Here is a 14,135-nt window from a genome sequence, read left to right on the forward strand (position 1 = left end):
AGAGTGTTCCAAATCACTATTGATCAGAGAAATGCAAATTAAGACAACTCTGAGATACCACTACATACCTGTCAGATTGGCTAAGATGACAGGAACAAATAATGATGAATGTTGGAGGGGCTGTGGGAAAACTGGGACACTGATGCATTGTTGGTGGAGTTGTGAAAGAATCCAACCATTCTGGAGAGCAATCTGGAATTATGCCCAAAAAGTTATTAAAATGTGCATACCCTTTGATCCAGCAGTGTTGCTACTGAGCTTATATCCCAAGGAAATACTAAAGAAGGGAAAGGGACCTGTATGTGTCAAAATGTTTGTGGCAGCCCTTTTTGTTGTGGCTAGAAACTGGAAAATGAATGGATGTCCATCAATTGGAGAATGGTTGGGTAAATTATGGTATATTAATGTTATGGAATATTATTTTTCTGTAATAAATGACCAACAGGAGGAATACAGAGAGGTTTGGAGAGACTTACATGAACTGATGCTGAGTGAAATGAGTAGAACCAGAAGATCATTATACACTTCAACAATGATACTGTATGAGGATGTATTCTGATGGAAGTGGATATCTTCAACACAGAGAAGAGCTAATCCAATTCCAATTGATCAATGATGGACAGAATCAGTTACACCCAGAAAAGGAACACTGGGAAATGAATGTAAACTGTGAGCATTATTTTTACCTTCCGAATACAATTCTTCCTTTGTGACAACAACAACAACAAAATTTGGTTCTGCACATATATATTGTACCTAGGATATACTATAACATATTTAATATGTATGGGAATGCCTGCCATCTAGGGGAGGGGGTGGAGGGAAGGAGGGGAAAAATTCAGAACAGAAGGGAACACAAGGGATAATGTTGTAAAAAAAATTATCTATGCATATGTACTGTCAAAAAATGTTATAATTATAAATTAATAAAAAAATAGTTCTCCCTTTCATCTTTGCAAAGATGGTGGCACTATTTTATATTTCATATGCTATCAGACTTGGTTAATGTATTGGTTAGTTTTGCTGAATTGCATTTTTTCTCTTTTTTTCTTTTTAAATGAGGAGTGGTCCTAAGACAAATGCAAATCTTATATGTGGTATCCTATAGATGTCAAAAGTTGAGAATAGTCAATATTGGCAGGATTGTGGGAAGAGAGGCACACTAGTATATTGTTAGTAAAGTTGTGGATCAATATAACTATTTTGGGAAACAATTTGTAATTATACAAATAAAATTACTACAATGTTTATGTTCTTTGACCAAGAGTTTCTTCTACTAGGCTTATACCCCAAGAAGAATATTGATAAGAAGAAAATATCCATATACACCAAAATATTTATTTTTTGTTGTAGCAAAGAATTAAAATTACATAGAGCCCCATCAACTAGAGAAGGACTAAATAAATTGTGGTATATGAATGTAATGGAATATTATTATGCTCTAAGAAATGACAAATATAGAAAAAGTTTAGAAAAATCTTCAGGAAGTAATACAGAATGATGTAAACAGAATCAAATGAGCAATGTGCCTAATGACTAAAACAATGTAAATGGAAAGAACTACATAAAAAATTAAAAGTCAATACTTCAGAATTATTTTTTTCTGAAAAAGCATACCTCAAAAGGAAAGCTATGAGAAGATACCTCTATAGCACCCCTTTGCAGAGGTGGGAAGTTCACAAGTGGTAGGAAATTGCATATATTTTCATACTTTTTCATTGAACTGATCAATTATGCTAAATTTTCCCTCTTTTTTCTTGAAAATTATTTGTTATATGGCATAGCCTTTTTAGAAAGAAAGGGAAAAGATTACTTGGGGTAATTTTGGTAATAAAAAATAAAGGAATTATATTTTTAAAAAAACAGGGAATAATGCTGTGAGTGGGGAGGAAGGTTTAATGAAGGTGACAAAATCAAAAGATAATAAAAATTTTTTTAAATTTTAAATAAAAGGCTTCAATATGGGCCAGAAATGGAGAATGGCAACAATTTTTATAGCCTTCTTACATATTCTTTATCAATAGGTCCTTGTTACATGTCACACATGCCTCAATAACCATGTTGTTCTAAGAAACCTCTTTCTCAGTCTTTCAGATCAGTAGTTAAGAATATATTCTGAGTTTCCATTGAGGAAACTGAGAGGATTAGAATAGCAAGTGGATAATTTTGGGAAATGGTTGAGCCACATTGAATCCATATTGTGATTCACTTCTGGAATAGCTCAGTTCCCTTTCTATTGATTTATGGGTTTCATCCTTTCTGTCTTATAATTCTGTCAATTGTGGGAATTGGAAAAAAACCTTATTGTATTATTTGAACCTAGCTCTGCATGGTTGGGAAGATGGGCTACCTCTACCTATTGCTTAGAAACCCTTTACTTAGGACCTAGATTATGTTGACCAGAAATCTAGTCGACCCAAAGATTGATGCAGGGAGTTTTCTAAGAACATTTAAGCATCTCAAGCAATCCATGTGTCTTATCTGAAAATGCCCCATATGGATTAACTAGTTATTGTTTCCACATTCTTTTAATTGTATATACACATGTGGGGAGAGTGAGGCTTCTCTTTTTCTTTTTCCTTCCTTCCTTCCTTCCTTCCTTCCTTCCTTCCTTCCTTCCTTCCTTCCTTCCTTCCTTCCTTCCTTCCTTCCTTCCTTCCTTCCTTCCTTCCTTCCTTCCTTCTTTCTTTTCTTTCTTCCTTGAAGATCAATGGTCCAAAATGATAAGTATGATTAAATATTCTGCATGATCTATATTCACTGGCTCCATTTTTAGTTAAAGTGTGCTTAGATTACTTTCTTCAAGTTATCATATACAGTACAAGCACAAAAGCTCTACCCCATGCTCTTAGAACATCGGACCAGGCACTCTTGAAGAAAGCTTTGCCACACTCATATTTAGCAATCTTCTTCCAAATTGTCCCAGAGTACATGGTATCAGCTCCTTTGCACCCAGAGTGCATCATCATTTGTCATATAACTATATCAAAGGGATAAACCACACCTGCCCCAACAGTCACTGTTTGTGTAATCATCCAACTTATCACAATATGAGTGTTTTTTGGATCTGGGATCATACCTTTTGTTGTATCATAGATTTCAAAGATATGCTCTATAGATGATACTCTACAATGATACTCCACACTGAGACCTTAAAACCTTGATACAAATTTCATCGAACTTGGTGATTTTTATAAGGCAGTCTTCCAGGCCTTTGAATTTTTTCCCAGTGCCAGATTTCCCGACATCAGCTGCCAAGAGGGTTTTCACAAAATCCAAGGGGTAGACAGCAGAGAGAAGTGGCTCCAGCTGTACCACCAGAAGCAATATTGCCAGCAAAATACTTCCAAAATTATGTGTGCTTGTCTACTCCTCCCCAAAACCCCTGTTTATAATTATCCTTAAAGGCAAAGCTAAGAGCCTGGGTAGGGAAATATCTGATGACATTTGCTATTACCCCACCAGAAGGAAAGCAGCCCTTGTTCATTTAGAACTTGAAGTATACAATCTATTATGTCTTTGTACTGCTTATCTGCAGCAATTTGTTTACTTCTATGCTGCATCTGCAATATTAGCTGGACTGTTTTGATGCTGGTCATCCTAATACTGGAGATAACAGCAGTGGTGCCACTGAAAGTCCTTGGTCAAGAAGATGGCCTGTCCCATAGTGGTTAGAGAGAGAGAACGTGTTGGAGATGAAGGAAGAAAGCCAAAGAGAGAGGGCTGAAAGCTGAGGAACTTGTGGCTGCCTACACAGCCCTTTGCTACAGCTCAGATCAAAAGGCAATTTTATTATACCTGTTTGCTCTCTCATTCCCAATTTAGAAAGTCCCTAATCTTTCCTCCAGTTAGAAATCAGATTACTTAATGTTGTATTGTTTCCTTTTAATTATTTGGCTTATCTAATTGTTTTAATATATAAAAATCTTTCTTCCCCTGTATTTGGACCCAGACCTAAGCTGAAGAGGTCTGGTTCTGGTTTGTTGAGCATTGACATGTATTGCTAATAAATCACAATGCTCGGAAACTCAAACTTTTGTTTTCTCAGTCATTTTTCACTTACCACACTGGAAAAAGGAAAAAGGCAAGACATATCCACTATTATAATTTTTTTGTGAGATGAAATAAAGGTTGTCCCAAACTCAATTTGCATTTACTACATTAAGTGCTTGTACAGGATCTGGGAAACTTGCTATTCACTTCTAGAGACTTTGAAATATGAATTCTACTATATTATAAGTATATTGGAGATCCTTTAGTAGTAATTCCAAGTGGAAACCTCCAAAGAGGGAAAGAGAGTCAGTCTCTTTGATCCAATATATACTATATACATATGTATGTTGTGTGCGTCTACATGTTTCTCCCAAGTGAAATATATACATATATATATATATATACACACACAATATGTGCACATATACTTATTTATTCTCACATACACACACACACACACACATTCACATAATTCACAACTCATGACCCAAAATTGAATTAAAGAGACTGACTCACTAATGATCATTTTTCTTTTTTTGGTTTATTATCCCCACTTGGAATTACTATTAAAAGATCTCCAATATACTAATGTTAGAATTCATATTTCAATGTCTCTAGATATCTATCTATCTATCTATCTATCTGTGTACATGTTTCTCCCATTTGAGGCCAGGGACTACTTCGTTTCTGTTTTTGTATTTCTAATGCTTTACATAGTCCCTGGCTCCCAACAATTGTTCAACAAGTGTTTATTGAATTGAATTGACTTGCATATGATTTTATTATGCAGCTATAATCACAGAAACCCTTCACTGCTCTCCCTCACTTAGGACAGTACAACTTTTTTTTCCAACATTTAAATTGTCTTTTCCAGTTTCTCCAAACTTGTGGAGAATCTTGACTTTTTTCCTTCAAATTGACTTCAGTTCCTTAATTATGTGTTATCTCTGTTTTATTTTTCCTCAATACTCCACTTCTATTTAACCTTAGAAATAATTCCTTGAGTAGGATAATATCCTGAATGGCCCAAGGTATGCTGACTCTAAGCTTTACCATCTGTTCCTCTAGTTCTCATGCTTCTTTGCTTTTTGCTGATGCACCAATTTTCTCTGATTTACTCATTTCACCCTTTTTATCTTGCTTTTCTGATTCAAAATTCTGGCTTCAGGCCCAGAGTAGTTGAAGAAGATTAATTATTGGTTAGTCCAAAGATTTGGGATTATATAGAATTGTTTGATTAATTTCTTGGTCCATCAGTTTAGTTTTTTCTCTGATGATTCTTGGTCTTAATTTGAAGTGATAACTTGATATAAATCTCCTCTTCTAGACTCAGCAGGAAAACACCAATGTTTATTCAATACTACTTAACTCTTAACTGCCTGAATTATTTTAACTGGATCAAACAGAAGTGTTCATATTCTTTCCATTTTTGATTTTGACTTCAGAAGCATCTCAGAATTTATTCCATTATCATTAACATCTGGAAGACAGCTTCAAACTGAAATTTGTTGGGTCTCAGAGGTTCCGGTACCAGTATGCCATCTTCACTTTTCCCTTCATATGATTGTCTTTAGTTAACAGCCCCCAAACAAATTTCCATGGCCCATGTAATGACAAGACAACAACAAGTGTTTTAGAGTTCTATCAGGAGAGCCTCTGCCCTGGCTTCCCTGGAAGCAAAGCTGATTTGCCTGTCAAACCTGCTTTTCCATAGCTGTCTGGGCAACACTCTTGTCCCAGGTTTCATTCATGTTCATCTCTTCAGTGCTACGAGAAAAACAAATGACCAGAATCTGTACCTCTAAGAACAGGTAATGCATCTGAAGGTTATGGGGGAATGGTAGGGGTTAAGAGGAGAATGATGGCAAAGATAATGGAGCAATGTTTCTCAGGGACAGGATGAGAAATTCCAGGAGGATTGACTGTTTTGTGTACTAGGCAAGAAGAAAACATTTTAATCCGATACTATTTTGTTTGTATGTGTATGTGAGTAGAGAGAACAGTATGGTTCTGGGTGTTGGGATTGTTAAGAGACTATTATGAGGCAGGTCAGAGTGAATTAATCTTTTAAAATGTCTTAGCTTTGAGTTGGGTGAAAAATACTCTGATATGAACAACAAAACAAATTTCCTTTGTGTTATTTGTCCATGCCTTTGTAGGTTTTTCCTTGTGCTTGGCATCTACATCCTCCTTTCATCTGTCTCTTAAAATCCCCACTTTCCTTCAAATCTCAACTCAAAAGATCCTCTGAGCTATTATTGCTTTCTCTGACCCAATATCATATTATCTTGGATTTTTTGTGTCTTGTACAAGATTATATGAGTATGTGCCATCTCTATATGAATAGAATCTAAGTGCAGAGACTTTGATTTTATCTTAATATCCCTAAATAGAAGTACCTGTGATATAATAGATAATAAATTCTTGTGGATTGATTTGATTAATTTATAGTTTCTAAGTAACTTCCAGAAAAGGGAAAAAAGGGAGAGCTTCAAAATCCAATTCAAGCCAATAAGTATTTATTAAGCATCCACTATGAGCTAGGCACTGTGATAAGCACTGGGGTTAAAAACCAAAAACCAAAAACCAAAAAACAAACCACCAAAAAACCCCACAAAAACCCAAGAAAAAACAAAAAAACAACAACCTAGTAGCTCTTTCACTCCAAGATGCCCACAATCTAATGTATAAAGGATGTATAAGAATTATGTATATAAGACAAATTGTCAGAGAGAAGAAACCAACTTTAAGTGAGACTAGGAAAAACTTTTTTTTAATTAAAATTTCTTAAAATAAAAAAAAAATCACCTTCTCTCCTTCCCATCCCTTTTGTCTCACCCCAATTGAGAAATCAGGAAAAACAAAACTTTTGTTAAGACATGTACAAGTTAAAGAAAATAAATTCCTGCATTGTCCATGTCCAGAAAAATATAATCTTCATTCTGAGTCTATCAGCTCTCTATGAGGAAGTGAGAAGCATGTTTCATCACAAGTCCTCTGGAATTGTGGTTTGTTATTTTATTGATCAAAGTTTCCAAGTTTTGTTTGTCTTTATAATATTATTGTATAAATTATTTTTCTGATTCTGGTCACCTCACTATGCAATAATTTATACAAATCTTCTCAGTTTTCATTGAAACTGTGGAAAAGGCTTCTTGCAGAAGGTGGGATTTTAATTGATAATTGAAGGAAACCAGGAAAGCCATGAAGTGGCGATAAGGAGGGAGAAAATTTCTTCCATTGCTCCAGGTAAAAATATCTGGAATTGGGAGATGGAGTGTCTAGTAAGAGGAAAGCCAGAGTCATTGGATTGAAGAGTCCATGAGGGGAGTAAGGTGTAAGACATGTAGGAAGGAGCTAGTTTATGGAAAACTTTAAAAACCAAACAAAGGATTTTATATTTAATCCTGGAGATAATAGGGAGGAATTGGAATTTATTGAACAATGAAGTAACTTATATTTTAGGGAATGCAAGATGGACTGAAGAAGGGAAAGATTTAAGACCAATGACCAGGATACTGTAACATATTGAAAGATGAGGTGTCACAGTAAACAGTTGGACATATATGAGAGATACTGCAAAGTAGAATCGACAATTTGGGGAAATATATTAGATATGGGGTGGTGGTGATAGTGAGAATGATACCAAGATTGTGAACCTAGCTGATGATGAGATTAATATTGTTCTTAGCAGTAATAATAGAAAAGGAGAAAAGAGGAAAGTTCAAGGGAAGGGTAATGAGTTCATTTTAGATACATTGAGTTTAAGTTTTCTACAGAACATCTAGTTTGAAGTATCTGGTAGGTGCTTAGTAAGTTCTCATTTGCTGATTAAAAAGGCCATTCAATTTAGCAAATAAGAGGTTATTGGTTAATTTGTAAAAAAAAAATAGTTGAAGTTGAATGATGAGGTCAGAAGCTGGATAGCAAAGACTTAAAAATTGGGTGAGAGGAAAAGAGATGGAGGCACCAATTGTAGACTGTCTTTTCAGGAGATTAGTCAAGGATAACAAATACAGGAAAGAGTTTTCTGATGATGGAAAATGTATGGGCATGTTTGTAAAATCAGGGAAGTAAACAGTAAAAGAGAAGGGATTGAAGATTAATGAGAGGCATGGTGAAGATGAAATGTAATTGGAATAAAGAAGGGTTTGTTTTTGCAAGAAGGGCCATCTCTTCATGTGAGATAGGGAAAAGATAGTGGGTAAAGATATCTGAGTCATATAAGATGAGGAAAAAAGAAGAAAAAAGAAAAAAAGAGTTTTTTGTGAATGGTTTCAATATATTTAGTGTAATATAATGCATAATTTTCACTTGAGAGAGTGAGGGAAGTGTTGCCATGGAAGGTTTGAGAAGAGGAATAAAAGGTATGAAAAAGCTTCTTTAGTGAGTGAGATGATAATTAATCTATTGAGAGATAGGAAAGGATTTCCTTGTTGCAGGGAAGGCCCAGTTGAAATGAGATAAAATAAATTTAGTGGACCCAGTTAACTCAGTTTCATGACTTTTTCTAGTTTTGTTCATCAGCACATGAAAAGTATGGTATGTTGGCAATAATCCAAAACTAATGGTTTGGCAAGGCAGGATTGTTGATGGGATAAGGGGGTAAAGGAGTACAGAGAAGATAGTTTAACTATTTCACCAAGGTGTCAAGATGGGAAAGAAATGGAAGGAAACAGGGCCAGGGTCATGGCCTTAGAAAGAACTGAAGGGTAGAAGAATTGGAAGTCATGGTAAGGATGAAGAATGGGGAGGATCACAAACCAAAAGGAATAATGGAATAATAAAAATTATGATCATATAAAAGAATTTCAAAGTTTATAAACATGGAAATAGAACACTTATGGGTGATGGCAAAAGCCAGTGTTACCATCTCTATGTGTTGCTGAAGTAGGGTGGAGGAAAAAATCATTAAAAGTGAGTAAGATAAGAAACCAGAAAGTTAGGGTATTTGAGGGAATTGAAGTTCTCTAGTTCTCTAATATGAGGATAGAAGTTGAGAAGGAAAGAAAATCTATAAGCCAGGTGTTAAACTCATTGAGGAAGGAAGGAGAGTTTCTTTGTAGATACAGTCACCAGAAAATCTTGATTGGATGATAAATATGGATTGATGAACCTCAAGGGAGGAGAGATTACTGAATGATGATGGCAGAGGGAGAAGCAATGGAGAAAAAGGATTATTTAAATTCCTCTAGTGAGTGAGTCAATAAATGAATGAAGGTACAACTAGTACTAGAAAGACTGGTCAGGGAAGCTCTGTCATCAAGAGAGATCCAGGTCTCAGAGCGTACAAGAAGATGAAAGGAGTGGAAAAGGACAAGAAGAAAGCAAGTTTGTTATCTATGGAGTGACTTCTAGAGAGCACAGTAGAAGGAGTTGTTAGATATTGAATGGGGCATTAAAGATAGAAACAAGGCCAGAGGATGAGGGGGGACAGAGAATGGATTTTTTACATAACAGCTTCAGAATTACTGGGATGGAAATGTATGATGGGCTGGGAATGTTGTCACCAGAGATTCAGGTCAGAAGATGAAGTGAGGGGTGAAGGTGGAGAAAGAACAGTGAGGCTGGATCTTCTTATAATGTGGAGGTTACAGGCAGAAAATCACAGTTTTTCTAGGGTCCTAAAAATAGTTTGTCATAGAAAAAGTGGGAGGAAGTGGTGAAATGTCAAACAAGGGGTGTGTTATAATTGTAGCAAACTGGCAGGCTTGGAGAATTGATAAAATAGCTATCCAGATAAGAGGATAATTGAGTAGGGAAGTGATATGATCAGATCTACAACACCACTATAATAATTAGCTTGTTTTAAAGCCCAGTAGTGATATAATGGCACTTCCATGACTACCTACTCTGTGTTAACAAGTTTGTTTCAGATTGAAAGTTAGAAATGCACTCTCAATCACTTCAAGCCTTTACATAGGAAAATTCCTAACATTTAGTTAGGAGTTTGATTCTCTGCCTTAAATTATATTTGTATCCATCTATAGTTAGCCTCCTTTGTGGGGATATCTATATTGAATACTCAAAGAATTAAGAGTGGTAGAATTAAAAATGGGAAGAGAAATGAGATACAAGAAAAATATGAAAAGAGAATTCACAGCTTAGTAAAGAAGCACAAAAAATACTGAAGAAAATATCACCTTTAAAGACAGACATAATATAATGGTAAAAGAGACACAGAAATTCATTGTAGAAGAGAACTCCTTAAAAAGCAGAATAAACCAAATAGAAAAAGAGGTACAAAGCCTCACTGGAGAAAATAATTCCTTAAAAATTAGATATGGAAAACAAATGAAAGCTAATATCTCCATAAGACTTCAAGAAATAATAAAACCAAGTTAAAGAAAAAAAGAAGAAAATGTGAAAATCTTATCAGAAAAACAACTAATCTAGAAAATAGATGGAGGAGAGGTAAAAGAAGAATTATTAAGTTACCTGAAAGCCATGATTAAAAACAATTTTGGAGAAGTCATCAAAGAAAAATGTTCTTATATAAGAGATCCCAAAATGAAAACTCCCAGGAATATTCTAGCCAAATTCCAGAACTCCCAGCTCAAGGAGAAAAAAATTACTAAGGAGTAATATAGAAGGAGAAGTACACTTAAGACAGAACCTTGGAGAACATCTATAAGTAGAGAACATAATATTGAACAGAGGAGATTTAAGAGTAATTATATAAAAAAATTTAATTTAAAAAAAGGGTAATTGGACAAGTAGTGGTGATCTATTAGAAAAGAGTATCATGAAAATTGAGAAAAGAAAGTATTGAAGAAGAGAGGATGGTCAGCAGTGTCAAAACCAACAGACTGAAAAGTATGAAGACTGAGAAATACCATCAGACATGTCAATTAAGAAGTCACTAGAACTTTGGAGAGAGTAGTTTCAGTTGAAGGATAAGATCAAAAGTCCAAAAGCAAGAGTTGAAGTGTTAGTGAGAAGAGAAGTACAGGCAGTGTAGTTAGTTTTTTTCAGTTTGGCTAAGGGAGACAATTCACAGGACAATATCTTTTTTTTTTTTTTTAAATTTTATTTAGAATTTTTTTCCACCATATATATGCATGAGTAATTTTTTAAAAATAATATTATCCCTTGTATTCATTTTTCCAAATTATCCCCTCCCTTCCTCCACTCCCTCCCCCCCATGACAGACAATCCCATACATATTAAATGTGTTACAATATAATCCAGATACAATATATGTGTGTAAATACCATTTTCTTGTTGCACATTAAGTATTAGATTCCGAAGGTATAAGTAACCTGGGTAGATAGACAGTAGTACTAACAATTTACATTCACTTCCCAGTGTTCCTTCTCTGGGTATAGTTATTTCTGTCCATCATTGATCAACTGGAAGTGAGTTGGATCTTCTTTATGTTGAAGATTTCCACTTCCATCAGAATACATCCTCATACAGTATTGAAGTGTACAGCGATCTTCTGATTCTATTCATTTCACTCAGCATCAGTTGATTTCACTCTCCAAGCCTCTCTGTATTCCTCCTGTTGGTCATTTCTTACAGAACAATAATATTCCATAACATTCACATACCATAATTTACCCAACCATTCTCCAACTGATGGACATCCATTCATCCTCCAGTTTCTAGCCACTACAAAAAGAGCTGCCACAAACATTTTGGCACATACAGGTCCCTTTCCGCTCTTTAGTATTTCTTTTTCTTTTTTTTTTTTTTAATTCATTTTTCCAAATTATCCCCTCCCTCCCTCCACTCCCTCCCCCCGATGGCAGGTAATCCCATACATTTTACATGTGTTACAATATAATCTAGATACAATATATGTGTGTAAATACCTTTTTCTTGTTGCACATTAATTATTAGCTTCCGAAGGTATAAGTAACATGGGTAGATAGACAGTAGTGCTAACAATTTACATTCCCTTCCCAGTGTTCCTTCTCTGGGTGTAGTTGTTTCTGTCCATCATTGATCAACTGGAAGTGAGTTGGATCTTCTTTATGTTGAAGATTTCCACTTCCATCAGAATACATCCTCATACAGTATTGTTGTTGAAGTGTATAGTGATCTTCTGGTTCTGCTCATTTCACTCAGCAACAGTTGATTTAAGTCTCTCCAAGCCTCTCTGTATTCCTCCTGCTGGTCATTTCTTACAGAGCAATAATATTCCATAACCTTCATATACCACAATTTACCCAACCATTCTCCAACTGATGGACATCCATTCATCTTCCAGTTTCTAGCTACAACAAAAAGAGCTGCCACAAACATTTTGGCACATACAGGTCCCTTTCCACTCTTTAGTATTTCTTTGGGATATAATCCCAATAACAGCACTGCTGGGTCAAAGGGTATGCACAGTTTGACAACTTTTTGGGCATAGTTCCAAATTGCTCTCCAGAATGGCTGGATTCTTTCACAACTCCACCAACAATGTATCAGTGTCCCAGTTTTCCTACATCCCCTCCAACATTCATTGTTATTTGTTTCTGTCATCTTAACCAATCTGACAGGTGTGTAGTGGTATCTCAGAGTTGTCTTAATTTGCATTTCTCTGATCAGTAGTGATTTGGAACACACTTTCATATGAGTGGATATAGTTTCAATTTCATCATCTGAGAATTGTCTGTTCATATCCTTTGACCATTTAACAATTGGAGAATGGTTTGGTTTCTTATAAATTAGGGTCAGTTCTCTATATATTTTGGAAATGAGACCTTTGTCAGAACCTTTAACTTTAAAAATATTTTCCCAATTTGTTACTTCCCTTCTAATCTTGTTTGCATTAGTATTGTTTGTACAGAAACTTTTTAGTTTGATGTAATCAAAATCTTCTATTTTGTGATCAATAATGATCTCTAGTTCTCCTCTGGTCATAAATTCCTTCCTCCTCCACAGGTCTGAGAGGTAGACTATTCTCTGTTCCTCTAATCTATTTATTATCTCATTCTTTATGCACAGGACAATATCTTGAGGAGATAGTAGAGCTGATTGAAGGTTTTTTAAGGATGAGAAAATTTGAGAAGGCAAAAAAAAGAATGAATCGGCTTGTATGGAATAGATGAATATTTGAGAGAGGAAGACAGGAGAGGATAGGACCAAATGTACACAGTGTCAGGCTGTCCTAGGCAGAGAGAACAGTCACTTCTTTCTCAGAGACTAGAGGACTGGAGGAGAATTAATAATTATGTCAAGATTAAGAAGTAGAAGTACATATAAAATGGCCTCAATTTTCTCGGTAAAGTGAGAGGTAAGACCTGGGATGGGGGGAGAAATGATGGGAATGGGGTAACAGGAGCATAGAAGAGAAGAGAAAGTTTGGAATACTCTATATAGGAAGAGGGAATCAAGGAGAAATAAAAGGACTGCCTTGATGCAGTACAGATGAAATTGAATGACATGAATTTATAATGGACCCAGTCGATATAATTGTAAGACTTTTTCTAGCTTCCTTCTGCAACTCAGCAGTTTGTGAGTAGGCATCATGAAAGCAGTTGGTGGGAGTTATCCAGGTCTAACATTTGGCAAAAGAAAAAATGCACTAAGACAGAGGGACAAGGAATTTTAATAGAGAAGACAGGATAGAGTTGAAGTGACTAACAATTAGGTTGACATTAGAGAGAGAGAAAAGGGAAAGCAGAGCAAGAGTAAATGATTTGAAAAAGTTCTAGGAAATGGAGAAATTAGAGATCTCTGTGAGGGCAAAGTGGTTTAGGAGGATGAAATATAGGAAGAAGCAGAATGATAGGAAGATATAGTCACATAGAAGGATATCTGTGTTTCTAATGAGGGAAGCAGAATATTTATGAGTGATGGTGAAATCCAATGAGTGATCATCCCTACATGTAGCTGTGTTGGAGTAAAGGAGTAGAGCATACAATTTAAAGAAGGAAATGAGAGTTCAAGGATTTTGATTGGTCACCTAAATGGATATTAAAAGTCCCTTAGTATTATATAAGGAAAACAAGAATTGGAGGTGGGGCACAGAGAGCTAGATACTGAACTCTTAGAGAAGACCAACAACAAACTGGAGTAGTGATCAGTATGTTAAAACTGCCATAGTGCATTGGGTACAAAAGTTTGATTGAGTGGACTTTGAAAAAAGGAAATGTTCAGTAAAGGCAATAAAAGGAGAGTCTGAAATGACTTTAGATAATAAGGAG

General features: G+C 35.4%; 1 protein-coding gene and 1 pseudogene across 1 annotated transcript in view; one reads left to right on the top strand and one right to left on the bottom strand.

The window, feature by feature from the left end:
• Positions 1-2,787: 2,787 nt before the first annotated feature.
• LOC141540779 (ADP/ATP translocase 3-like) lies at positions 2,788-3,599 on the bottom strand (annotated as a pseudogene).
• Positions 3,600-5,717: 2,118 nt separating this feature from the next.
• The window catches only part of CARD14 (caspase recruitment domain family member 14), a 93,256-nt gene continuing 84,838 nt past the window's right edge, over positions 5,718-14,135 (top strand). Inside the window, exon 1 of the mRNA XM_074260348.1 lies at positions 5,718-5,804. The gene's annotated coding sequence lies outside the window, so the exon portion shown is untranslated. The remainder of the gene's footprint in view (positions 5,805-14,135) is intronic.

This window comes from Sminthopsis crassicaudata, chromosome 4, assembly GCF_048593235.1.
Source record: "Sminthopsis crassicaudata isolate SCR6 chromosome 4, ASM4859323v1, whole genome shotgun sequence".
In the NCBI taxonomy this organism is placed as follows: domain Eukaryota; kingdom Metazoa; phylum Chordata; class Mammalia; order Dasyuromorphia; family Dasyuridae; genus Sminthopsis; species Sminthopsis crassicaudata.